The sequence below is a fragment of the Mirounga angustirostris genome, unplaced genomic scaffold, assembly GCF_029215605.1.
Source record: "Mirounga angustirostris isolate CCGP_5_RB_7025 unplaced genomic scaffold, mMirAng1.0.hap1 SCAF_14, whole genome shotgun sequence".
NCBI classification, from domain to species: Eukaryota; Metazoa; Chordata; class Mammalia; order Carnivora; family Phocidae; genus Mirounga; species Mirounga angustirostris.
The window spans coordinates 36,764,244-36,789,681 of record NW_026991722.1 but is presented as its reverse complement, the minus strand read 5'-3'; the positions used below and the strand labels follow the sequence as shown (position 1 = coordinate 36,789,681).

Sequence of the window (25,438 nt, the reverse complement as noted above, 5' to 3'; positions counted from 1 at the left end):
CATGTGGCTGCCTCTCTGGACCCTGTCCCATCTCCTCCTTGCTCATACAGGCTGCTCCCTCTGCTGGGGACTGTCCAAGCTGGCTCTTTGTCCCACTGAATGGCTCAACCCAAGTGTCACCTTCCACCTAAGGGAGTTCTATTGTCCCCCTTGCTATTCACATCCTTCCCAGCCCATTCTTTGTTTGCTTCCTAACCTTTATTATGATTTGTCACTATTTATTTGCCCACTTGTTTATGGCCATAGTGAGCTCTCTGAGTATAAGAGCTATTCCAGGTTTACTCCCACTCTATCTCTGTACTGGGCACCGGTTCCCAACACATAGCAAGTGCTCAAAACCTCCTGAGGAAGGCATTCCTACTTGAAAGACTCAGTGACGTGCCTGTGAACACGCTGGACATCATCCAGGGCATTCTTATTTCTATTGTTCTAAACCACTAGAATCCCAGACCTGTCTCCCATGGGCCCCCAGGCTTAATGATAAGTTGTAGCCTAAGGTTCCTGTTCTTTGGTGGTTCCTCATCTTCGCCTTTCTGACCCTCATCCTCAACCACGCTGTATGCTCTCCATGGGTCACCAATATAGACTTGGGCTTTGAGGACCAGTGCTTCTTCAGGAGGCTCCTGCAAGCATTCCCAAACATCTAAGTGCATGCGCACTCAGGAAAGATATAGACAGGGCCCGCCAGGGCAGGGGAGACACTTAGGATCATCCAGGGTGCCTGTCGTGGCCTGCTTACTATCTTCCTGCTTCTGCCCTGGCCCCAACAGTCTATTTTTCTCTCAGCAGCCAGGGGCGGGGGGGTGTCTATTAAAATGAAAGTTGGCCCATGTCACTGTACTGCGCAGAATGACCCATGGCTCCCCTGACCACCAAGAGTGAAAGTCCAGGGGCGCCTGGGTGGCTCAGTCATTAAACATCTGCCTTCGGCTCAGGTCATGATCCCAGGGTCCTGGGATCGAGCCCCACATGAGGCTCCCTGCTCAGCGGGAAGCCTGCTTCTTTCTCCCTCTCCCTCTCCCACTCCCCCTGCTTGTGTTCCCTCTCTGGCTGTCTCTCTCTCTGTGTCAAATAAATAAATAAAATCTTTAAAAAAAAAAAAAGTGAAAGCCCAGGGCCTCACTGTGCCTGCCACGGCCTCTGGGGTCTGGCCCCAGCTACCCCTGTGATTCATCTCCCATGCCTACCCAGATAAATGCATGTCTGTCTCCTCCACTTCCTTCAAGTCTTAGTTCAAATGTCACCTTCTCAGTGGACCCACCTGGGCCACCCTATTTTGGGAGTCATTAAACTTTTTTTGTGAGGCAGTTGTAGATTCACATGTAGTTACGAGAAATAATACAGGCAGATCGGCTGGGCCCCTCACGCAGTTTCCTGCAGCGTTAACATCTTGCAAACCTATAGCACAATAGCACAACCAGGACATTGAGGTCAAGATGCAAAATATAATATCGTTTACAGTCGATACAGTCAAGATACAAAATACCTCCCTCCCAGCAAGGATCACTCATACTGCTCTTTTATAGCCCCGCCCCTTCCCTTGGCCCCGCCCCCTCCATAGCCCTGGCGACCATTCAGCTGTGCTCCATTTCTATAATTTTGTCATTTCAAGAATGTCGTATAAATAGAATCATATAGTATAAGGGTAGATTTATGGTGTAAGTGCCTCTCTGGACATATAGTATGGTATAAGTCTACCCTGAGGGAGAGACTTTTTTTTTTTTAACTGAGAATAATTCTCTGGAGATTCCCCCAGGTTGTGGGTGTATCAATAGTTCATTCCTTTCCATTGCTGAGTAGTAAGTATCCCACAGTAAGGAGATACCAGTTTGTTTGATCATTCCCCCTATGAAGGACAGCTGGGTTGTTTCCAGTTTGGGGTTTGGGGCTCTTACAAATAGAGCTGCTCTGGAAATTCATGTTTAGGATTTTGGGTGAACACAAGTTTTCATTTCTCTAAGATAAACAGCCAAGAGTACAATCGCCAGGTTGCCAGGCCATTCTATCTTGAACTGTAAACTCCCCACACATTCCCGGAAACACCCAACATCTTTCACCCTGATCTGCTTTCCTATTTTCCACGGCTTTCACCTTTTCATATACTCTATGAAGAGCTTACTTATTTATGAGGTGTCTTCCTCATGCCCCCCTGCTGTTATTCAGGGCTAGAGCATGGTAAGAAGTGCTGTGCTGGCACCAGACCTGATGTCCCCTGCCTCAGGGGACTGTTTGCTGGGATTATGAGGGCACATAAACGCCGCCGTGCCCATGAGCGGCGTCATGGGGTTGTGACGACAAGACAGAGCCCATGCATGGATTCCCCAGATAAAGCAGTCTGCTAGGCTTACAATCAAGTCACACTGAGCTCAAAAGCCAAATCAGTGCTATCACCAAATAAAGCTTACTGCTCAGGAAAGGTTTAACTTAGAAACTGTGATTTATGATCTGGCCAAGCAGAGCTGCAGTCCGTGCAGACCCCCTACCCCCAGCCCTGCTTCGAGGCACCCACCAGTCCCAGGGGAGGGACTCATTCTGCAAATGAGCAGAAAGGATTCTAGTTAAAGAAGTCAGAGAGTTCCAGAGGCAGGAGAATCAAGACAGGACTGTATTTCATGCTGAAAAGTGAAAACCAAATAAACAAAGCTGCCTGTCGTGGCAGCCGGCCAGCTCAGCTGTGTAAGTGAATAGCAAAAACATTCCTCTGCTCTGTGGAAGCCCCTGGAAGAAATCCAGAACCTTGTGTACTTAGCCTAACTGGGGGCTTGTTGTCATTATTATCATTACCACAAATTCATCTATTTCTTAATACATTGGTTTCTTTCATTTTGCTTGACATTTGCACTGATTAGGTGAATGCTGGAACAAGTGATTAAATAATTTTGTAAAATAATGCTTTGGCTTGATTCAAAGTGGAAATGTTTATAGTGTTCCCATTAACACCAGATGATGTCAGCCTGACTATTGTGCTGCTTTTTCAAAAACACACGGGGCTGAAAAAAGCCTTCTCAAACAATCCAAAATGAGTCAAGGCTCTAAAAAGACTTTTCTCCATAAACACCCTCCTCTGTGATTTGGCCCTAGCAGCAAAGCCCATGAGGATGTTGGGAGCACAGTGGCTCTGAATTGGGAATTCACACGTCTCGTCATCTGAAGTGTCATCCAGAGAGATGACTGTGTCAAGTGCCGCCTGTGTCCCCTCCCAGCCTGGTTCTGTGGGATCTGACATTTCTGGGCTTTGATTCCTGTGACTCCTGCCCCCCTTTTCTTCCTGACCCTTTTTTCTCCTCCACTTTACCCTTCCTTTTCTTCCCTCTTCTCCCCCACCCTAAGCTAAACCAACTAAACTAACCAAGTAGCCCATCTAGACCTCAACCCTAAAGCATGAGTGTTCCTAATGGAGATATAGCTGTAGCCTCGGTGCCATAAGCCACCATCCTCACCCAGGAACCACAGCTCCCCCCCTCAGCCCTGGACAGCTGGAAGGAGGAGAGAGTATCCAGGCCCAGGGAGTAACCCGTGCCAGGGGGCAGTTCTCAGTGTTCCTCCCCAAGCAGATCCACCCTGTACAAGCCCCATGTGGACCTTGTCCCGGCCACTTGCGCTTCCTCAGTACCCCCAGAGAACCAGAGGAAGCATAGGAGATAATCACCATGGTCTCTTCACAGTGTTGTAGGGTGGAGGGTGGGGTCTGAAGAGGGAGGTTTCATTGCAGGCTTCAACATGATATCTGGGGAAGATTATTTTCAACTTGTGGGGGAAAGGAAAATCCATTTCTAGAGTCCTCGATGACTAAACTATAAATGCTTAGTGAGCACTGCAGGCCAGGACAGGCAGGACCCTGCCCAGGCCTGCATCCTGGGTCAAGAAATCACAGTAGGGACCATTGTCCTCAGAATCAGAGGCCCCAGAGCCTGGATCCATAGGCCAGGCTATATTGGGCTGATCTCATGGTGGCTCCTGTATTATTCTGCTCAAGCTCCCATAACAGAGGACTACAGACTGGGGAGCTAAAGGACAGAAATTTATTTTCTCACAGTTCTGGAGGTTAGAAGTCCAAGGTCAAGGACTGACAGGGCTCATTCCTGGTGAGGACTTTCTTCCTGGCTTGCAGACAGCTCTCCTCACTATGTCTTTACACAGCTTTTCCTCCATGTGTATTCTCAGAGAGAGACAGAACTCTCTGGTGTCTATTGATTGATTGACTGAGAGAGCACATGTGAGTGGGATAGGGTCAGAAGGAGAGGGAGAATCTCAAGCAGGCTCCAGGCTCAGTGCAGAGCCCCATGCAGGACTCGATCCCACGACACCAAGACCACAATCCGAGACAAAATCAAGAGTTGGATGCTCAACTGACAGAGCCACCCAGGCATCCCTCTGGTGTCTCTTCATATAAGGGCATTAACCCTATGGAATCAGAGCCCCACCCTTATGACCTCATGTACCCTTGCTCACCTCCTCACAGGCCCCAACTCCACATACAGTCACATGGGGGGTTAGAGCTGGACAGGAAGAAGGAACAGGCCATGGTGCATCGTATGTAGCCAACTAGCCTGCATATGAGAAGGCCAGGCATCCTCTCCCCACTTCCCTCCCCATGCGGTGGGGAGAATACCATGAATGCTGTGCCCTGCGCGGTTGTGCGGCACTTGCAGGAGCTCATGTATGTGGAGCCTTGAGCAGTGGAGGGAGAAGCACTCAGGAGGCGGAGGCAGGAGGAGATTAATCTCACTTTTTCATGGTGCCCCAGGGAAGAGCCCTAGCTGCCATCTCTCTCTGGCCTTATGCCTCCCTACTATCTGTTTCTAAACCTAGACTCTGAAAGAGCCACCATGTGTCTGTGGACGAAAATTAGGGACCTGCTGCCCTTGCGGCTGTTGAATGCAGAGCAATCTAGAATGTGGCCTGCAGTGCAGGGCAGCTTGGTGGACCTAGCAGCTGCATGGACCAGCAAGAGAGCTGCCTGCCTCAGGAAAGAGGGTGTGTGTGTGTGTCTGTGTGCATGCATGTGCGTGGTGTATGTGTGCACATGCACATGTATGTTGGCAGTGAGGGTCGTTGCTCTGAGTCCTAGCAATTAGCTGTGACTCTGGGAGGCCGGAAACATGGCCCAAGCTGACAGTACAATTCAGCACCTTGGGTCCCACTGTTCCCAAAAGCCTGCAGTCCTGGCCTAGGACAAGGCCCCGAAGAGACTGGGGAGCCAAATGTGGGAGACATGCATTATGGCAGATGTCTGAGCAGTGTGTCCCCAGAAACCAAGGCCCTTTGTAGAAGTGTGTATGTATGTGTGGGGGAGGGGTTAGTTAGTGTGTAACACTGATCCCCACTCTCTCCTGTCCCCTTGAGAAGAGAGAACCCAAGAAGAAGCTGAAGCAGAGACTTGTGATCCTCACATGGGGTGGGGAAGGCAACTTGGCCCTTCTGCAGCCAGCACTCCTAGCTGGGTGGCTGGGGAGGTAGACACCTGCTTCTACCCTTAGCAGAAAAGAGGCAAGAGGACTCAAGCTTTTAGAAAAGGTAACGATATTTTAAAAGAAGAGTAAAATTACTTAACTGGCAGCCACAAAGAGGTGTCAGGATTCTCCAATATAGTGTGGACAGCCAGCCCTAATCTGAGTTATATGATGTATGCTAGCCCCTCAGTTATCTGAGTTGGTCATGGAATATACTAGCCTCAACAGGACACCTATGCAACAGGTTTCTAGAGTCCCCGGGGTATGCTAGGCCAGTATAGCCCTAGAGATAAAGCAAACCAGAGTCCCATCCCATGGAGCTTGCACTTAAAGCGGGAGGAGACAGACAGTGAGCCACTAACAGAGTAAATCAGTAAATTTCACTGTGTACCAGAAGTCAGATCGGTGCCACAGAAAAAGAAAAGCCAGAAAAATAAAAAGAAGAGAGGTGTGCAGTGATAGGGCGGGTGGAACAGGTTACAATTGTGGTCAGAGAAAGGCCTCCGGGGAAGGTGACGTTTGAGAAAAGATGGAACAGCCAAGTGGATATGTGGAGGAAGAGCCTTCTAATCAGAAAGAAGAGCCAGTACAAAGGCCCTGAGGCAAATAAGATAAGGGAGAGGTCATGGGTAAGGTTTACATGGGCCAATATGGAAGAGTGGAAAGAGAATGGTATCCACATAAATCAGGGCCCTCCTCCGTGTGAAGTTCAAAAAGTCCCCTCACCTGATTCTCTGAGCCACAGGCCTTCCCAGGCCATGAGGCCAGCACCTCATGAAGAAAGACTTTATCTCACTGAGCACATTCCACTCAGTCTCTGGACTTGATTCCAGATTGCTAATTTCAGTTGTTACGACTCTGTTTCCCAGCAGCTCCTTGCCTCACCTTCCCCTGTGGTGGGTGAGCTTTCCTTATGTCTGCTTTACCTTTCACTCCCCTGATCATGGTTCACACTCCTCTAGGTACACTCTGCTTGGCTCCCTCCAACCCCACCCTCAGAAGGGTCTCCTGACTCAGTCCAGCTGCTGGAAGCTTTTACCTCAGAATCTAGAAAACACACTCCCACTCCCAGGTTTTCCTGGACCCAGAGTCGGGGTCAGGACCAGTTAGCCCTCACAGAGCATTAGATGAAATGATTCATTACATCTTTCCTGGATCCCAAGAGAAATCTTGAAAAATGTAATACATTCCTCACTGCCTTAGAAGCCAAGGCAATGGACACCTTTTACCCTTCCTGCAAAATGCAATCACGATTACAATACTATAGAATCTTTTTTTTTTTAAGATTTTATTTTATTTGAGAGGGAGAATGAGAGAGAGAGAGCACATGAGAGAGGGGAGGGTCAGAAGGAGAAGCAGACTCCCTGCTGAGTAGGGAGCCCGATGGGGGACTCGATCCTGGGACTCCAGGATCATGACCTGAGGCGAAGGCAGCAGAATCTTAACACATTTGGATAGCTCTTTGGGAACATTTATCGCGTTCTTCTTCAGAGACACAAAGGAGATGGAGACCCCAGGGAAGATACTGAAATGTACCTGCTTGTAGAAGCATATGCTTTCAGCTTGTTTTTTCATTTGTGCTTTTGTTATTTGACTTGTTCTCACTAAAGTAAAATGAAGATCTCAGCTCTGCCCCTCCTGAGCAGCAACATCTAGAAAAATTCCTTTCTGATTGAGAGATGCTGTTTCTCTCAGCAAATTTCCTCCTCACAATAACTCTTGTTCAGCACTACCAAACCCTCTGAGGTACGCATCAGTCTACACCTTATCTTCTCATCCGGGCTTCCTACCTGCACAAGCTCTCCCACTGATTAGACTGTACTCTCCCTGAGGGAAGGAGCAGAACACCGTAAACCTCTGTAGGTATTGTCTTGGCCACTGAGGAGCCGTAACATGGCAGGCCTTCAACAGACCTGCTGAAGTAGCTCTAAACCGCTTCTGAGGTTCCTGTCAGAACAGCCCAAATGTCTCATCAGTTCTAGGGGCCTGAACTCTCAGGCTCCACAGAGAAATGTCTTCATGCCCCACAGCAAAGTTGTACTGAGTAAAGTTATTAATGTGGGATTTGTACCCACAGGTAGCTATGCTATAAAAGCAAACATCTGCAAAACTCTAAGGCTTAAAAGGATAATGTTTTATTCCTTACTCATACTCCAAGTCCGCCATGGGCAGCTGGTGACTCTGCTTCGCTCTGTGTTGCTCACTGAAGAATTCAGGCTGACAGTCTCCCCAGTGGGGAGCATCGCTGTTGTTGTGATGGAGTGTATTAGTTTTCTATTGCTCCTATAACCAATTATCACAAACTTAAGTAGCTTAAAACAACACAAAGTTATTGACTTAGTTAGGGAAGTCCAAGTACAAAATGCACTAAAATCAAGGTGTTGGCAGGGCTGCTTTTCTTCTGGAGGTCTAGGGGAGAATCTGTTTCCTTCCTTCTCCATCTTCTAGAAGCCACCTGCATTCCTTGGCTCATGGCCCTTTATATCCATCTTCCATCAGAGCAAGCAGTGTAGCATTTTCAAATCTCTTTCTCTCTGTTAATTCTGCTACCATCTCTCACTCTGACTCTTCTGCCTACCTTTTATGAGGGTCCTTGTGATTACACTGGGCCTACCTAGAGAATCAAGGGTAATCTCTTTATGTCAAGACTCCCAGCGTTATCACATTTGCAGTATGCTCTCTGTCCAGTGAAGTAACATATTCACGGGTTCCAGGGATTAAGATGTGCACATTTTCGGGGGCCATTATTCAGCTTACCACACAGAGTGACAGTGTCCAGTCATACACAAGGATATTTGCCTTGAAGCATTCACACTTTACACATTTCTTTGGTCAACCAAGTCACATGGCCATACCTAACTTTTATGAGGCAGGAAGTACAATCTCTCATATATAGAGAATGAAGAGAATAAGAAGAAACACCTTCAGTTCTTCTTCAGGATTAGGATGAAGAAGAATGCAAAAGGCCTTCAGGACCATGACAGCAATAAAAATAAATCTAGATGAACTAAGAATCATACATTTCTATTTGGTGGATGAGTTGTAGATACAGGGAAGCCTGACTAACTGAATTTTAGGTGGAGATGAGCCCCTCATCATTAAGCCAACCTAGCCTGGGTGCAGGTAGGTAGAAGAACGGGCCTGCTATAGAAGAAGACACTGTGGCTGGGAGGCAACCAAGCTTTAAACGACAGGTTATGATTAAACAAGAGAAAACAAATATAAGCCCACAAACCCAAGAAGCTGAGCAAGTCAAAGGCAAAATAAATACAAAGAAAAACACACTCAGGCACTTTGTAGTCAAAGTGCTGCAATAAAGTTAAAGAAAAATGTTAAAAGAAGCAAAAGGAAAAAGATACATTATATACATACAAAATTAAAGCTGATATCTCATCAGAAACAGTGCAGGCCAGAAGACAATGGAACAAAACCTTTTAAGTCCTATAAGAAAAACACCTGCAACTTAGGGTCAGTAAACTATAACTACCAAAAATAGCTTTTAAAAATTAAGGCAAAATAAGGCATTTTTAGATAAACAAAGGCTGAGAATCATCTCTATCAAATTCACACTACAAGAAATGTAGGTTGATAGAAAATGACATCATTAAGTCAATGAGAGAAAACACAAATTTCAAACATCAATATTAAGAGGGGGTTTCACTAGCAGTCATGCAGACATAAAAGATTAATAAAGGTTAATAGTTTTTGAATAATTTTATGCTAAAAAGTACTAACAAGTTAGATAAAATAAATTCCTTGAAAAATAATATTTATTTATCAAAACTGACACAGGAAGAAATAGAAAATCTGATGATCTCCATGTTGATTTTTAAAATTGAGTGTGCACCTAAAACTCTTTTGTGATTGAAACCTTTTCCAGTCACAGATGGTTTCACTGGTAAATTCTATCAAACTTGGAAGGAAGAAATTATACCAACTGTACAGAGACTGTTTCAGAGAATAGAGGAGGAAACCATTTCCCAATTTTTAAATTTTTTGGCCAGCCAAACCCTAATACCAAAAGCATACAAAGACATTACCAGAAGAGAAAACCACAGACCAATATCTCTCATGAACACAGACATAAACATCCTTAACAAAATATTAGCAAATTTAGCCCAGCATTCTTTTTAAAAAGGATAATACAACATGACCAAAAACGGGAAATTTCCCCAGGAATGTAAGGTTGTTTAAGTTTTTTAATAGCAATCAATATAATTCATCACATTGTCAGAATAAAAGAAAAATCATATGAGCATCTCAATAGATACAGGAAAAGCATTTTACAAAATTCAGTAGTTCTTCAGGATAAAAACTCTCAGCACACGAGGAGTAACAAAGAAACTTCCTTAAAAACAAAACAACAACAAAAAAAACTTCCTCAACCTGATAGGGTGAACTTCAAAAAACCTACAACTAACAGCATACATAATGATGAAATATTGAAAGTTTCACCTTAAAATGAAGAGCAAGGTAAGGCTGCCTACTCTCACCACTTCTATTCAACATTGTACTGGACATCACTATTCACTGGGACAATAGGGCAAAAAAAATAGGCATAAAGATTGGGAAGAAAGAATTAAAATTGTCTAGAACTAGTCTTGCATTCAGCAAGGTCCCAGAATACAAAATCAATATTGAAATGTAAATTGTATTTCTATGCACTTGTAGCAAACGAGTAAAAATTAAATTAAAAAATACCATTTCAGAAAAAGGGCCAGAGGGAACACTTTGGGGTATTGAAATCTTGTTTATGATGGTGGTAATGCACAGTCTGAAAATAGAGAAAGCAATTCTATTAGAAAAGCACGAAAGGAATAACATACATAGGAATAAGGAGGCAAAAGACTTGTATCCTGAAAACCACAAAACATTGCTGAAAGAAATTAAAGTAGCCCTAAGTAGAAAGACATCCCATTTTCATGTATTGGAAGACTTAATATTGCTATGCTGACAGTAGTACCCAAAGGCAATATGTAGAGTCAGTGCAATCCCTATCCAAATCCCAATGGCATTTTTTTTTTTTTACAGAAATAGAAAAGCCTAAAATTTAAATGGAATCTTAAGAGATTCCAATTGCCAAAATAAATTGGAAAAGAACAAAATTGAAGGGGCGCCTAGATGGCTCAGTCGTTAAGCATCTGCCTTCAGCTCAGGTCATGGTCCCATGGTCCTGGGATCGAGCCCCGCATCGGGCTCCCTGCTCCGCGGGAAGCCTGCTTCTCCCTCTCCCACTCCCCCTGCTTGTGTTCCCTCTCTCGCTGTGTCTCTCTCTGTCAAATAAATAAAATCTTAAAAAAAAAAAAAAGTTAAGTTCTCCCGATTAAAAAAAAAAAAAAGAACAAAATTGAAGGACTCACACTTCTTGATTTCAAATGAACAGACATTTCTCCAACAAAGATATACAAATGGCCCAAAAAGCACATAAAAAGATGCTCAACATCATTAGTCACCAGAGAAATGAAAATCAAAATCATAATAAGATATGCCTTCATACTCACTAAGATAGCTATAATAATTATAAAAAACAGTAATAGAAAATAAACTCTGGGGGCGCCTGGGTGGCTCAGTTGGTTGAGCGACTGCCTTCGGCTCAGGTCATGATCCTGGAGTCCCGGGATCGAGTCCCGCATCGGGCTCCCTGCTCGGCGGGGAGTCTGCTTCTCCCTCTGACCCTCCTCCCTCTCATGCTCTCTGTCTCTCATTCTCTCTCTCTCAAATAAAAAAAAAAAAGAAAGAAAATAAACTCTGTTGGAGGAGATATGGAAAAATTGGAATTGTCATGCATTGCTGGTGGGAATATAAATTGGGTAGCCACCATGGGAAACAGTTTGATGGTTCCTGAAAAAGTTAAACATAGAATTACCAAATGATTCAGCAATTCTACTACTAGGTATATACCAAATAGAATTGGGAAAAAGTATTCAAGCAAAAACTTGTACATGAGTGTTCATAGAAGCACTATTCATGATAGTGTAAAGGTGAAACAACCCAAATGTCCATCAACTGATGGAGGGATAAACAAAATGTGGTTTATCCATACATATGATGGAATATTATTCAGCCATAAAAAGGACTGAAGTACCAACAGCTGCTACAACATGGATGAACCTTAAAAACATGATGCGAAATGAAAGAAGCCAGATGCAAAAGGTCACATATTACATGATTCCATTGATAGAAAATGTCCAGAATCGGTAAATCCATAGATACAGAAAGCAGGTTTGTTGTTGCCAGGGATTGGGGAGAAAAAGAAATAGATACTGCTGATGGATGCGGTTTTGGGTGGGGCATTATGGAAATGTTCTAAAATTAGATAGAGGTGATGGTTGCACACCATTGTGAGTATACTAGAAACCACTGAACTGTATGTACACCTTTAAAAGGTTTTTATTGTTTGTAAATTATATCTCAATTTTTAAAATTCTATGTGAAATAGAACTGCACACCAAAAAAGTGAATACTATCTCTGTCCACCTATTAGAATGGCCAAAATCCAGAACACTGACAATACCAAATGCGGGAAAGGATGAGGAGCTAAAGGAACTATCATTCATTGCTGGTGTGAATGCAAAATGGTACAGTTACTTTGGAAGACAGTTTGACATTTCATACAAAACTAAACCTGCTACATGATCCAGCAGTCATGCTCTCTGGTATTTACCCAAAGCAGCTGAAAACTTATGTCCACACAAAAACCTTCACAGGCATGTTTATAGTGGTTTTGTTCACAATTGCCAAAACTTGGAAGCAACCAAGATGACCTTCAGTAGGTGAATAGATAAATAAACTGTGCTGTATCTAGCCAATGCAATATTATTTATTACTAGAAAGAAATGAGCAGGGGGAAAAAAGAGTGATCAAGCCATGGAAAGAAATGGAGGAAACTTAAATGCATATTACTAAGTGAAAGAAGCCAATCTGAAAAGGCTGTGTATAATTCCAGCTATATGACATTCTAGAAAATGCAAAACTCTGGAGACAGTAAAAAGACCAGTGGTTGCCAGGGATCGGGGGAGAGAAGAGATGAATAAACAGAGCACAGAGGATTTTTATGGCACTGAAAATACCCTGTACAATACCACCGTGATGGACACATGTCATTATACATTTACACAAGCCCTAATGTCATACTCAAAGTAATTAGTTCAAGATGGACAACAAATCTAAATAGAAAAGGGAAACTAATGGTTCTAAAAGAGAGCATAGGAAAATACCTTCATGATATTCAAAGATAAGCCGACCTCAAGATAAGAAGATAGCATTCAGAGAACGAAAAAAATGCAGAGCCCGGATGACCCACTACAGCCACAGTTTCCAGCAACCTTTACCGGCATCTCAATCTCCTCTTCCAAAGGCTTGAACCATGTAAAAGACCGTGTCAACTCCTACCCATCTTTTCTCACTTAGAGTGACAGATTGACAGTTTGTAAAGCATATGTCTGGCCCTGACCAGTTCAAGAGCTTTCCTGTCTAACATTAGTTTCAGGAGTACAACATAGCGATCCAACATCTCTCTACAACACGCCGTGCTCACAAGTGTAGCTACCACCTGTCACCATACAACACTATTAACAATTCCATTAACTACATTCCCTATGCTGTACCTTTAACCCCATGACTTATGCATTCCATAACTGGAAGCCTGTATCCCCCACTCCCCTTCACCCATTTTGCCCATCCCCCCATCCCCCTCCCCTCTGGCAACCATCAGTTTGTTCTCTGTATTTATGGGTCTGTTTCTGCTGTTTGTTTTGTTTTTTAGATTCCACATATAAGTGAAACCATATGGTATTTGTCTTTCTCTGACTTATTTCACTTAACATCATACTCTTTAGGTTCATCCATATTGTCACAAAGGATAAAATCTCATCCTTATTCATGATTGAGTAATACAGTCCATTGTGTATATATACACATCTTCTTTATCCATTCATCTATAGGTGGATACTTGGGTTGCTTCCATATCTTGGCTATTATAAATAATGTTGCAATAAACATAAGAGTGCGAATATTTTTTTCATATTAGTGTTTTTGTTTTTGTTTTCTTTAGGTAAATACCCAGTAGTGGAATTACTAGATCATATGATATTTCTATTTTTCATTTTTTGAGGAACCTCCATACTGTTTTCCGCTGTGGCTGCACCAATTTACATTGCCACTGACAGTATATGAAGGTTCCTTTTTCTCCACATACTCACCCACACTTGTTACCTTTCTTGTCTTTTTGATTCTAGCCATTCTCAACCTTTTTAATATTCAATTGGTAGTCAAGTTCCAGGTGCAGAAGGCCTTAAGAACCACATTCTGAATATCATAATGAAATTGACAGTTCTGAAACTGCCTGCATCACACCTCAGCTTGCTCAGGAAGCGTCTTCTGTAAAATTGTATACCCTGAATACTACGGCACCTCACAAAATTCTTTTACATGAAATTTCACATAAGCTGCACAACATGCAGGGATTATTACCTTCATTTTCAGATGAACACATTAAGATTTCTTTTTTTTTTTAAGATTTTATTTATTTATTTGACAGAGAGAGACACAATGAGAGAGGGAACACAAGCAGGGGGAGTGGGAGAGGGAGAAGCAGGCTTCCCGCGGAGCAGGGAGCCCGATGCGGGGCTCGATGCGGGGCTCGATCCCAGGACCCTGGGATCATGACCCGAGCCGAAGGCAGACGCTTAACGACTGAGCCACCCAGGCGCTCCAACACATTAAGATTTCTGAGCATTCTTGTAACCTACCCTCCTAAGTGAAGGCCTGGAGCTTAAACCCAGATCCTTGGCCTCCAAATCCAGCACTTCCCACCTCATTGTCAGGCCTGGCTGTGAAATGATGGTGAAAATGTAATCAGTCACTAATTCTGCTTTGTCAGCAAGGGGACGAATCCATGTGCAAACAGCATTTAGCAGAATTTACAGAATAGTGGGGAAAACAGTCGGACGCTTTGCCCATCCCAACATGACCATGCGCAGAGTGAGCAGCTGCCAACACTGGGCCGCCACAGGCTCTAAGAAACCTCGGCTGTTGTTTTATAGAAGTAAGCAGCACCTGGACCCCCAGACAGGAGCAGACCAGCCAAGTTTGCTTTAACGGGGGATCACTGGTCACCAGCGGAGGAGAAGTGAGCAAACCGCCTAAAGAGAGAATCTCATCAGGCCATCCCTCTGGGTGTGGGCCTTTAAGATGTGGACGACACTCCGTTGCTCTGCAGCTTTTTGATTGGCTGATTGTTTCATTTTGAAATGCCGAAGCCATTGCTAACTAAATGAGACAAACTGTGAGGAGCGTTTGACAAGGGATTGGGCATCCAGAGGACTCGTTAGAAGTCCTGCTGACAGCCCCCTGGTTTCTGCCCTGACTCCTACACAGGTGAAGGATGTGCGCGAGACAGGGAAGAACAGAAAGCCAGGAAGAAGCTGGTAAGGGGTAAAGAGTAGGGGGACAGGACTGAGGTGGGAAGAAGCTCAAGAGGCAAGCGAGCTGGAACGACTGCTGGCAAAACAAAACGGTGAGATGTTAGCCTTGCCGCGGTGGGGCAGGTATGCGTGCCGGGGCACAGGGCATATTTCAGGGTTTCAAAGGCATTGGCCAGCCCGTTATTTTCCTTTCAACCGAAAATCTTCCATAACTTGATTCCATGATGCTAGAATGATGTGTCACGTGCCAAATAGGTACATCAAGGCACTACTGTTTGAGATATTCCTACTAACAAGAAAAGCTTCTCCCCACTTGCCCTTGATAATCTCTCTCCCCTTCTCAAATCCTACCATCCCCGTTAAACAAAAGCACAGGAAACTCATGGTGGATACAACCAGAGTAACATATATTTACAGCCTCACAAATTACTCCAGGAGACAATGGGCCAGACTTTGCATATGCACAATAAGATGAGGAATCTGTTTATCTGGGTTTTGTCACATCTAGCTGTTACTGGAGATAACTGCTTCATTATCACAGTTCCTACAAGGTAGAATGTGGTAGAGCCAGTGAGCATTCTGAGTCATTTCCAAAAATGCTCTTAAGGGAAGTTCTGCAAATAATACTATTTCTTAAGGGAGAAACAATCTTGACAACAATTTCCTTTTTTCAAGTGGCACCAAGTAACAGATTACTTTTTGAATTAGAAACAAATCGAACCAGAATTTTTTTTTTTTTTTAGATTTAGTTCTTTATTTGAGAAAGAGAGAGAGAGCATGGGAGGGAGGGGCAGAGGGAGAGAGAGTCTTTTAAGCAGACTCGGAGCTGAGTGCAGAGCCCATCTCAGGGCATGATCTCACAACCCTGAGATCACGACCTGAGCCAAGAGTGGGACGCTTAACCGACTGTGCCACCCAGGCGCCCCCAAACCAGAATTTTTAAAGTGAATGGACTGTGGAGTGTATAATAGATATTTAAAAAAACAGTAAAGGAGGCTAAAGTGGATAAGTTTCACTTAGTAAGTAGCTGATACTCTATTATGCCTGTGGTTTGAAAGGCAGCATTTAGGATCCATGATAAAATTTTCTTCGATGACATGTGATCCAGCAGTTGCTGTCCCATTGGGGGTTTTAGGATGACTTTTTTTTCTTAAAGATTTATTTATCAGGGGCCTGGGTGGCTCAGTCGGTTAATAGTCTGCCTTCGGCTCAGGTCATGATCCCAGGGTCCTGGGATCGAGCCCCACATCGGGCTCCTTGTTTAGGGAGTCTGCTTCTCCCTCTGCCCCTCACCCCGCTCGTGTTCTCTCTCTCTCTTTCTCTCACACTCTCTCTCAAATAAAATAAAATTTTAAGAAAGATTTATTTATGTAAGAGAGAGAGAGTGAGAGAGCAGGGGAGGGGCAGAGGGAAAGACACAGACTCCCTGCTGAGCATGGAGCCCCACATAGGGCTCCCTCTCACAACCCAGAGATCATGACCTGAGCCAAAATCAAGTTGGACACAACTGACTGAGCCACCCAGGTGCCCCTAGGATGACATATTTAAAAAGCTTTTATTTTTTAAATAAACTTTTAATTCTAGAACAGTTTTAGATTTACAGGAAAGTTGCAAAGATAAAGAATTGCCACATAACCCCACAAGAATGCAGTTTCCTTGATTATTAACTTCTTATATTAGTACAGCATATTTCCTAGAATTAATGAACCAATACTGATACATTATTATTAACTAAAGCTCATACCTTCTTCACATTTCCTTAGTTTCTGTTTAATGTCCCTTTTCTGTTCTGGGATCCCATTTAGGATGCCATATTACATGTAGTCATCATGTTTCCTTAGGCTCCTCTTGGCTGTGATGGTTCCATAGGCTTTCCTTGTTTTTGATGACCCGGACAGTTTTGAGGAGTGCTGGTGAGTTCTTTTGTAGAATATCACTCAATTGGGATTTGTCTGAGGTTTTTCTCATAACTGGACTGAGCTTATTGGATTTTGGAGGGAAGACCACAGAGGTGAAGTGCTATTCTCATTATGTCTCATCAAGAGTGGGTGCTGCTGTCAACATGACTTACCACCGTGGCCGTTAATAGGGTGATGTTTTACCTCACCGAGGAAGCAGGGAGCTCCCTGAAGGCTAGGCCAGAACCCCAGCCCCCAGGTGTGTGTAGGAGAGGTTGTAGGGAGAAGGGCCTGAGCTCCAAACTCCACGACAGATTTTAAAAGTGGAGAAACCTGATGAGGCAGGTACCTGTGCCTCCCAAGAGGCCCTACTGATTTACTCTGCCGAGTGACAAGATTGCTTCCAACGTGGGAGAAGGTGTCCTGTGCCCTAGTCCCACCTGGATGCCCAGGAAGGGTTTTGACTGCAAGGAAGCCCAGTGACTGGGGGTGGGGGTGTTGTGGGATGGGGCAGGGGTGGGGGTGAGGGGTGGTTCAGGTGGGAGTAATTTATGAATGTGGATATTTACTTAGCAGGCAGAGGCTATGTTTAAAATGCAAGCCCATTTAAAGGAACATTCTAGGTCAATCAAGGCACAAGCATGACACAGATATGGCACAAACCAGTCTGGTAGGAGAAACATGTCTGAGGTTTGAGTCCATGGGCTGGAAGCCACAGAGCGTGGGGCACCCAGGCTACCCTGAAAAGGGTTCCACACAGCTCATGGAAGGCAGGGCTCTGGAAGGCAGGAGCCCGCCAGGCCTGTAACGAAGCTGTCTGTAGAGCGCACTGGCCGTCAGCCCTGCTTCCTTCCCAATCTCCGCTGTGCTGTGGTGGTGCAGGGTTAGCATTTCCCCTCATCTCTCCTTGCTCACGCTCAAGGCCTCTGCCTGGCACGCAGGCCAGAATTCTCTCGGGCTATGGCTTTCCACATATGTTCCTGCATGGAAAGTCCCCAGGCTGCCCCAGGATGTCCTCTGCAGGGTCCCATCCTGTCCTGCCGATCGCAGCTGCAGGCGACCTGCGCCACATCCCTCCTGCCTGAGTCACCGCCCAGGCCACATGCTGCCTTCCCTCCAGCGGGGCCTAGGGACCAGCCGCTGTCCCATTCCATCCTGTGGCGGGTCCCTTTCTTCTTCAAAACTGCTACACGTTGATTTTTACTGCCTACATGAAATGGCGATTTATTATCCAAGGAGAATTTTCCATACTTAAGTTATCCCCTTTCCTTTCCTACTTCCTGCTTAAGATCTAGCCTATCCCATCCCTGCTGGGCCCCACTCCTAATTACAACATTATTTGTGTACTTCTTTTTCCCTAGTTTTCCTTGACAGTTACAACACCATTTTGGTCAAAAGGCTAGCCTGTCCTTTGAGGGTCGGGGTTGGCGGATCCATGTACTCCCCAACCACCAGTCAGCACACTTCTGACCTTCTTGCGTATCAGTGTCTTCTGTCCTTGACCACCTTACTACCCCTCCTGTGGCAGGAGGCTTCCATTCCCCATATGAATGGATGGATGAATGAAAAATGAACAAGCACGATGATGCCAAATGTCTAAACCAAGTGATTTTTAATTTGTTGAATTGACCAGAAATTTTGAGACCAGATGGATCTTATTTATCTTAAATAATTGGCAGGCCCCTGGAATCGTATCATATGGCATTTCAAGTTTAAAATACTTATAATACATAATTTGAGGCTACATTTTATGCCAATTACTAGATTCTGGAGAAGGAAAAACATGCCAATGGTTTTAGAAAATTTATGGGAGGAAAACTTAAAATTAAAAACATTCTCAAAAATAAAAAAAATTAAAGCATTGCATGTACTATAAAAAAATTTCTTCGTGGCCATTGACATTTTACCCAGATATGATGGTAATACTGCCTTGAGTCTCCACAGCATAACTTAGGTCAGGGGTTATTTATTCACTCTTAAGAACTATTCTATAAATATGGAATGCCCATTATGTATCAGGCAAGGGTACTAGTAATTTCTAGTCATTTTCCCCTGTGAAAAGGAAATATTCCCTGGTTTACTCACTTTTATTGGCTCTACCGTGGGCCAGACCCTGCCCAGTGTCAGGCTCGCTGACCTCAAGGATCTCAGCCTGTGACTGTGCCAGGCAACAAACACGGAGCGTGTGCACTGTGGACTTGGGGGAATTCTGGGGCAGGGAAGACACAGGGAAGCTTTCTGGAGGAGGCGTCTGCTAAGCTAAGTGCCGAGGGATAAGGGACCTCTCCAAGTGATAGTGGGCAGGGAATGAGTTTGCCACATTGTGGGAAATGAACGTTGCTTTGAACACAACTTATGTGAAAGAAGACATGAGGCCAAAATGTAACTGGGAATGAAGAAGCACTCCTCTATACCCAGGATGTGGCCCTGGGGACGGTGGAGCCAGATGTGAGGTCTCGGTCCCTTCATTAGGATCTGCTCTCCAGGAAGTGGTGAGGCTTGGTGAATGGGGATTCCGGAGTGAGGCACATCCTCCCAGACACCTTTCTCCTTCCCAGCCACCTCATGACCAGCTTGGACCATGACTCCTATGTAGCCTTTGGGCACACTGCCCAACATCCCTGGGCCTCAGTTTCCTTCCTGGTTAAAGTGGGAGCATCGAAGCTGCCCTATTGGAAGCTGTTTCTTTGGGTTCTTCTCCCAGCTCTTGTAAAGTGCAAATACTGCTGGGCAAAACACATAAATGAGTTCATGCTGGCTTCAGCATCATGCCCATGGTAGCAAGAGAGTGTTTGCCTGTGGTGGTGGGGGGTGCGTGGACAGAATGGGCACCTCCTTACAGAAAGGACGGTCCAGGGCCCCTGAGGAGAAGGTGAGATGCACTTCTGAGCTCTTCTTCTGGTCCTGCCAGTCCACATTTACTCTGATGTAAAAGACAAAACAAAAACTATAGTTTTTGGAATGATGATGGGTCATAGAATCTTCAGAAATGGAAGGCATCTTACCACTCATTGCTCCCACCCTCCCTCCTCTAATTTAATCAAGACAATTTTTGTTCCTTTCCTTTAGAGTGATTCATAAGGGAACAAAATAATAGTTTAAATAAAAATCACACCTGGCAAAGCCATTCAGTGTTTTTAGTCTGGCTGTTGGTTTTCACTCAGATGTTTATGAAGCATGTAAGATGGGCAAGCCTCACTGCTAGGTATGACAATACCAACAAAAGCTAGTCTAAATTAAATGTGTCCACCCTTCGGGGAAAGTGTATTGGTCAGGGTTCTCTAGAGAAAGAGCCAGTAGAATGTGCATATATATGAAGAGAAAGAGATTTATTTTAAGGAATTGGCTCACAGGAATATGGGGTTGGCAAGTCTGAAATTTTAATGGCAGACCAGCAGGCAAGAGATCCAGGGTAGGGTTGCTATTGAGTCCAGAGGCAGCCTGGAGGCAGAATTCCCTCCTCTTGGGTGGTCCTCAGTCTTTTTCTCTTAAGGCCTTCAACTGATTAGATGAGACCCACCCACATTATGAAGACTAATGATTTATTCAAAGTCTACTGGTTTAAATATTAATGTCATCTAAAAAAGCAAATCTAGACTGGTGTTTGACTCAATACTGGGCACCATGGCCTAGCCGAGTTACACATAAAGTTAACCACCCCAGGACATTAATTCCATGGGCACGTGCACTTACATGGTGTCCTCATGTTCCAGCCAGGCAGAGTCCCTGTGCTCCTTCTTGCTGTCGTCAGGTAGCACCACACCAACCGTCTTCTGCCAGAGGCAGCAGGGGCCGGAAGGAAGCCTGAGTGTGGATGCAGGGGGCCTGCCTCACTGCCCTCCCTGCCTCCCAGCAGCGGTGTGGTTTCGCGCCTTGAGCTTCAGCTCCCTCGGGTGTACAGTGGACACACTGCTATCCTGGCGTCGCAGGATCGCCGTGAGCATCACGTGAGAATAACAGCGAGGTGTGCTTTGTATTCCCTGAGGTGCAGCATTGCGCTGTCGGGGAGTGTTAGCAGCCCTGACACGTGGCAGGACAGAGGGTCTCGTGTCTTGGTGGGCAGGGCGGGCGGTGAGGGGCTTTCCTTATGGACCCAGGAAGTCTGGGAGGGAGGGTCCCACCTCGAGGACAAGCCTGCATTCCACGGGAAGGTGAATACTCCCAACCCAGAGCACCTAAATTGACTTTTTTACTCTTTTTAAAAAGACTGTGTGCTCTCTCTCCCTCCAAATTCCAGAATTTCAGAGTAAAAAGTGTAAGTTCCCCTTCTTCATAACTCCTACCCCAAATCTACTCCCTTCTCCAAAGAAGACTATTCACTTCTTGGCATGAATCCTTTCACATCCTTTCTTATTGATGTTTTTGTTACTACAAAAATAGGGTTCACCTATGATTTTGTGATTTTTTTCATGCACTTAGCAATATGCCATTCATGGTTTTCATGTCTAACTCTGACTTTTCGTATATCATGTTTTTTTTTCTCCCATCCAAGTACTAACCAGGCCAGACCCTGCTTGGCTTCCAAGATCAGATGAGATCGGGTGCATTCAGGGTGATACAGCCATGGACTTTTTTTTTCTATTAAATTAGAGAAAACAGATAAAGAAGGAAAATAAATAAATAAGCTCCTTATAATTAAAGATGAACCTTGCCGGAGGCCTAGGAAATCAGAAAGCTTCTGAGAGAGAGAAATCTGAAAGCTTCCTCTGAGGAGGGCCCTGGCCCAGGCAGTGCCACGACTACGAGGGCTTGCCTTCGCTGTCCCAGAACCAGCGTGCTCCCAGCGCTCCCGTGCACATGCTCCATTCCTTGCCCCTCTCTCCCTCTGTTCCCGTAGCCATGTTTGCTTCTGAGCAAAGCCGAAGGCCCCTGCCACTCCACAAGCAGGTACAGTAGCGTCGAATTTGTGGGAAAATGGTAATGAGTGGCACAAATACTTAGGTTATTGTATCTTTGCAAAACCTTCCAGACAGGCAAGCAAGGAGTTTGGGGGGAAGAGAGCTAATGTGTACTTTTGGGACACCTCATTTTCAAGGTCTGATATTGTCTCTAAAGGGACTTTTTCTTTGAAAAGACCAGAAACTCTGCCATCTTTATCTCTAGTTAGCAGCTTCCTCCCCAGTTGTTATGAGGGGAGATATCAGTCACCAGGGCCTTGGTTAGATCTCTGAAAAAAGCCCTTTCTGTGTTCCCTATCACAAAGCCGCAGGCCATGCCCTGCTGCATTCATGCTGGAAAGATCCAAGGCTCTGAGTCCCCTGGGCTGGTGGAGGTGACTCATCTCTCTGACCCTGAGTGGAAGAGAGTGGTGTGTTTGGTGCACACGGTGCGCCTGTCAGCAGTCAGCATCCTGTTGGCCAGGAAAATGCAACCTCTTCCCAGGAAAGGCTTTGTCTGCTGTGGAGACAGAAGCCCCAGTGCACAGAGCCACTGAGTCATAGAAGAAAACCTGGCTGAATCCTGGGTTTCTGTGTTTGCAGTGGGGGGAAAGCTGCCCCATTTTCACACCCAACCCTGCCACCAAAACAAGTAGACAACTTGCCCCTTTTCTGTTTTTAAGGATTCGATGGCCCGTTATTACAGGGAAACAAACAATGGTAGCATACATGATGAATACCAAGGAAGGCATAAAGCAGCAGTGATTTTTTTTTTTTTTAAAGATTTTATTTATTTGTCAGAGAGAGAGAGAGAGAGAACACAGGCAGGGGGAGCGGCAGGCAGAGGGAGAAGCAGGCTCCCCGCCGAGCAAGGAGCCCGATGCGGGGCTCGATCCCAGGACCCTGGGATCATGACCTGAGCCGAAGGCAGACGCTTAACCGACTGAGCCACCCAGGTATCCCAATCAACCACGATTTTGAAGAGGCCCAGTGGGTTGTTTCTGTTGGCCCCTCCTCTCCCTGTTACTCCGATGAAGTTCATTTATCAAAGTCCTCTCCTGTCCACCCCCATGACTCCTCTCTTCCCCTGGCCTAAGTCACAGATGGCTTATTTATTTAGCTAGTTATTTACTCCTTCCCTTATGCCATTAAAAAAAAAAAATGAACCGGCTTATAAAAATACACAGAAGATGGAATAGATGACCAAGATAAGCCATGAAGAAGACAAGGAAAATAGTTGATAGAGCCAGCAGTAAGATCAGCACAAGGAAACATCTGTCATGCGATGTTGTTCAGTTACTACAGGTGGGCGACAAATGTGGATCTAAGAGTCGCAGAAGCCAAAGAAAAGAGAAAAAAAATTTAAAAAACAACAGAGAAAAAAGAATCCGGCAGAAGGAGTACATTGGTGAGTTAGAAGAAGACCTGCCTTTCTAAAGCAGAGCCCAGAGGGAGGTGAGTGAGCACAGTTCACACTTGCTGGCACATGGGCCACACTCCGAGTTAAATGCTCTTCTGACGTTTTCTCATTTGATCCTGGCAATCTGGTGGGGTGGATACTATTATGATGCTCATTTTACAGTTCAGAAAACTGACAGTTTGAGAGTAAGTTAGTAATTTGCCCAAGACCAGAGAGTTAGTCAGTTACAGAAAGGAGATTCAAACCCAGGCTCTCAGGCTCCGTGTGCAGGTGCCCCACCAGGAAGTGCACCCTGCACGGGGGTATCTGCATCAGACGCAGTAGCAATTTTTGTAGGCCTGTGTCTCCAGGCAGTAGATCAACCGGTATTTTCTCAAACCACAGTCAGTCATTCTAATGCATCCCAAACCTGCTCTAGTACAAATTATTTAAACACCAGGAGAAACTTGAAGCTGAAGTCTCGGGTCTCTCCACTCCCATGCCTATGTCAGGAACTACTCTTACAGTGCTCTGGGATCACAGAACACACTAAAGGACAACTTCACCTGCCTTGTGGTTCTTTTCTTCCAACGTGTCCTTTGTGCAATGCTTCAGGAATTGGATATTCCCTCTATTCAAGACCTCATGCTCTTCAGGCAGCGGTTCTCAAACTGCCAGCACACAACGTCAAGCTAATGCAGACCACCAATTTTAGGTAAAAATGTATTTAAATTTTTAGTATTAAAAACATCATAATCTTTTTTTTTTTCTTAAGTAGGTTCCCTGCCCAACATGGAGCCCAATAGGAGGCTTGAACTCACAACCCTGAGATCAAGACCTGAGCTGAGGTCAAGAGTCAGACACTTAATCGACTGAGCCACCCAGGCACCCCAAAACATCATATTCTTTTAAAAAGCACTTTATGGGGCGCCGCATTGGGCTCCCTGCTCGGCGGGAAGCCTGCTTCTCCCTCTCCCACTCCCCCTGCTTGTGCGCTCTCTCTCTCCCTCTCTCTCACTGTCAAATAAATAAATAAAATCTTTAGAAAAAAAATAAAAAGCACTTTACTATGGAGAAATTCAAACACATATGAAAGCAGAATAATATAATGAACCTACACATACCCATCACTCAGCTTCGACAATTATTGACTCGTGGCCAGTCTTGTTTCAACACTACTCCCATCCACTTCCTCTCTCCCATATTGTCCTGCAGCAAATCCCAGAGATCATATCATTCCATCCATAAATATTTCAGTGTCTCTAAAAGATACCAATCCTTTTAACATCACAAGACCATTATCACAACTAACAGTATTCCTAAGAGTTCCTAAATATCATCAAATATCGAATGTCCAGTTGTCTCAAAAATGTTTTAAGTCTTTTTTGTTTGAATCAATATCCAAATAAGACCTACACATTCCTATCAGAGAGAACATTATTTTAAATAAGAGTTATCATTTCGCACATTTGGAAGAGGACATCATTCTCAATGTCTTCCCCAGGTACCTGTCCTATTTGGTTAGGTTCTTTACTCCCTACTCCATCCGTTTCTTTCGTTACTCTTTATTTTTACTAAGTTAAGCACTTCCAACTCAGTTATAGGTCACTGGAAGCAGCATCCAGAGTCTGATGTCTCTTTACAATGGCCACGGATTCAGAAATGAGAAATTTCTCACTGAAAACACTTTTGGCCCAATTATAAAACAAAATTCAAAATCCAGATGGAAGTATGCTTTAACTTGGGAGACAGGAGCAAAATGGGTCCCGCTCATCCACCTGGGCCCTGGAGGGCATTTGTCCAACATTGCAAGAGGTTCTAATCTATGTGCAATAATAGATTCTTCTCCTCTTAAAGTGAAGACAAGTATCAGACAGATATTAGGAAAGAGTCAAACTCTACTTAGAGCAGATTGGACCTCAGTTTGGTCTTATGAAAACAATCTGATTTCTCAGCTAATGTTTTCTTTTTTAAGGGGCTGAGTGTATCCTTTGGATACTCTAGGCCAATGCCGGAATTGATAAGGTATCTGAGACAAACTGCCTGTGGACGTGCCGTGATGGGCAAAGTCAAGTTCTCATCCAAAGCTGAGGAAGGATCCTCTGCCGGCAGAGGGGAAAGCGGAGGGGTAGGGATCAGACCCTTGGAAAGGGCAGTTAGGAGGACACTGAAAATGTCCAGGAAGGAGGTGATGTGCTCCTGAAGTCAGGTAGGAACAGGACCGGACAGAAGGGGAATGGTCAGTATGAGAGAAGAGGGGATATGGGAGTGGGAAGTAAAGAGGAACCTCCTTCCAAATTGCCCATGGCCTTGCAATGGAAAGAGCCGGCTGATCTATGGATTAGAAAACATACCCCATGTGAAATATCCACTTTGTAGTTAGAGC

The 25,438-nt window shown here is 44.8% G+C and overlaps 1 long non-coding RNA gene across 11 annotated transcripts in view; it reads left to right on the top strand.

Moving 5' to 3' along the window:
- LOC123852652 (uncharacterized) overlaps window positions 1-25,438 on the top strand; it is a 74,727-nt gene that overhangs the window by 47,219 nt on the left and 2,070 nt on the right. For 4 of the 11 annotated variants that reach the window (XR_010407253.1, XR_010407247.1, XR_010407254.1 and 1 more), the window contains 3 exons: window positions 16,720-16,791; window positions 20,490-20,740; window positions 22,950-23,108. This is a non-coding gene — a long non-coding RNA (uncharacterized LOC123852652). Of the gene's footprint in view, window positions 1-16,719; window positions 16,792-20,489; window positions 20,743-21,613; window positions 21,664-22,949; window positions 23,109-25,438 lie in introns of all 11 variants that reach the window. The other 7 variants (XR_010407249.1, XR_008507034.2, XR_010407250.1 and 4 more) reach the window with 3 other exon arrangements.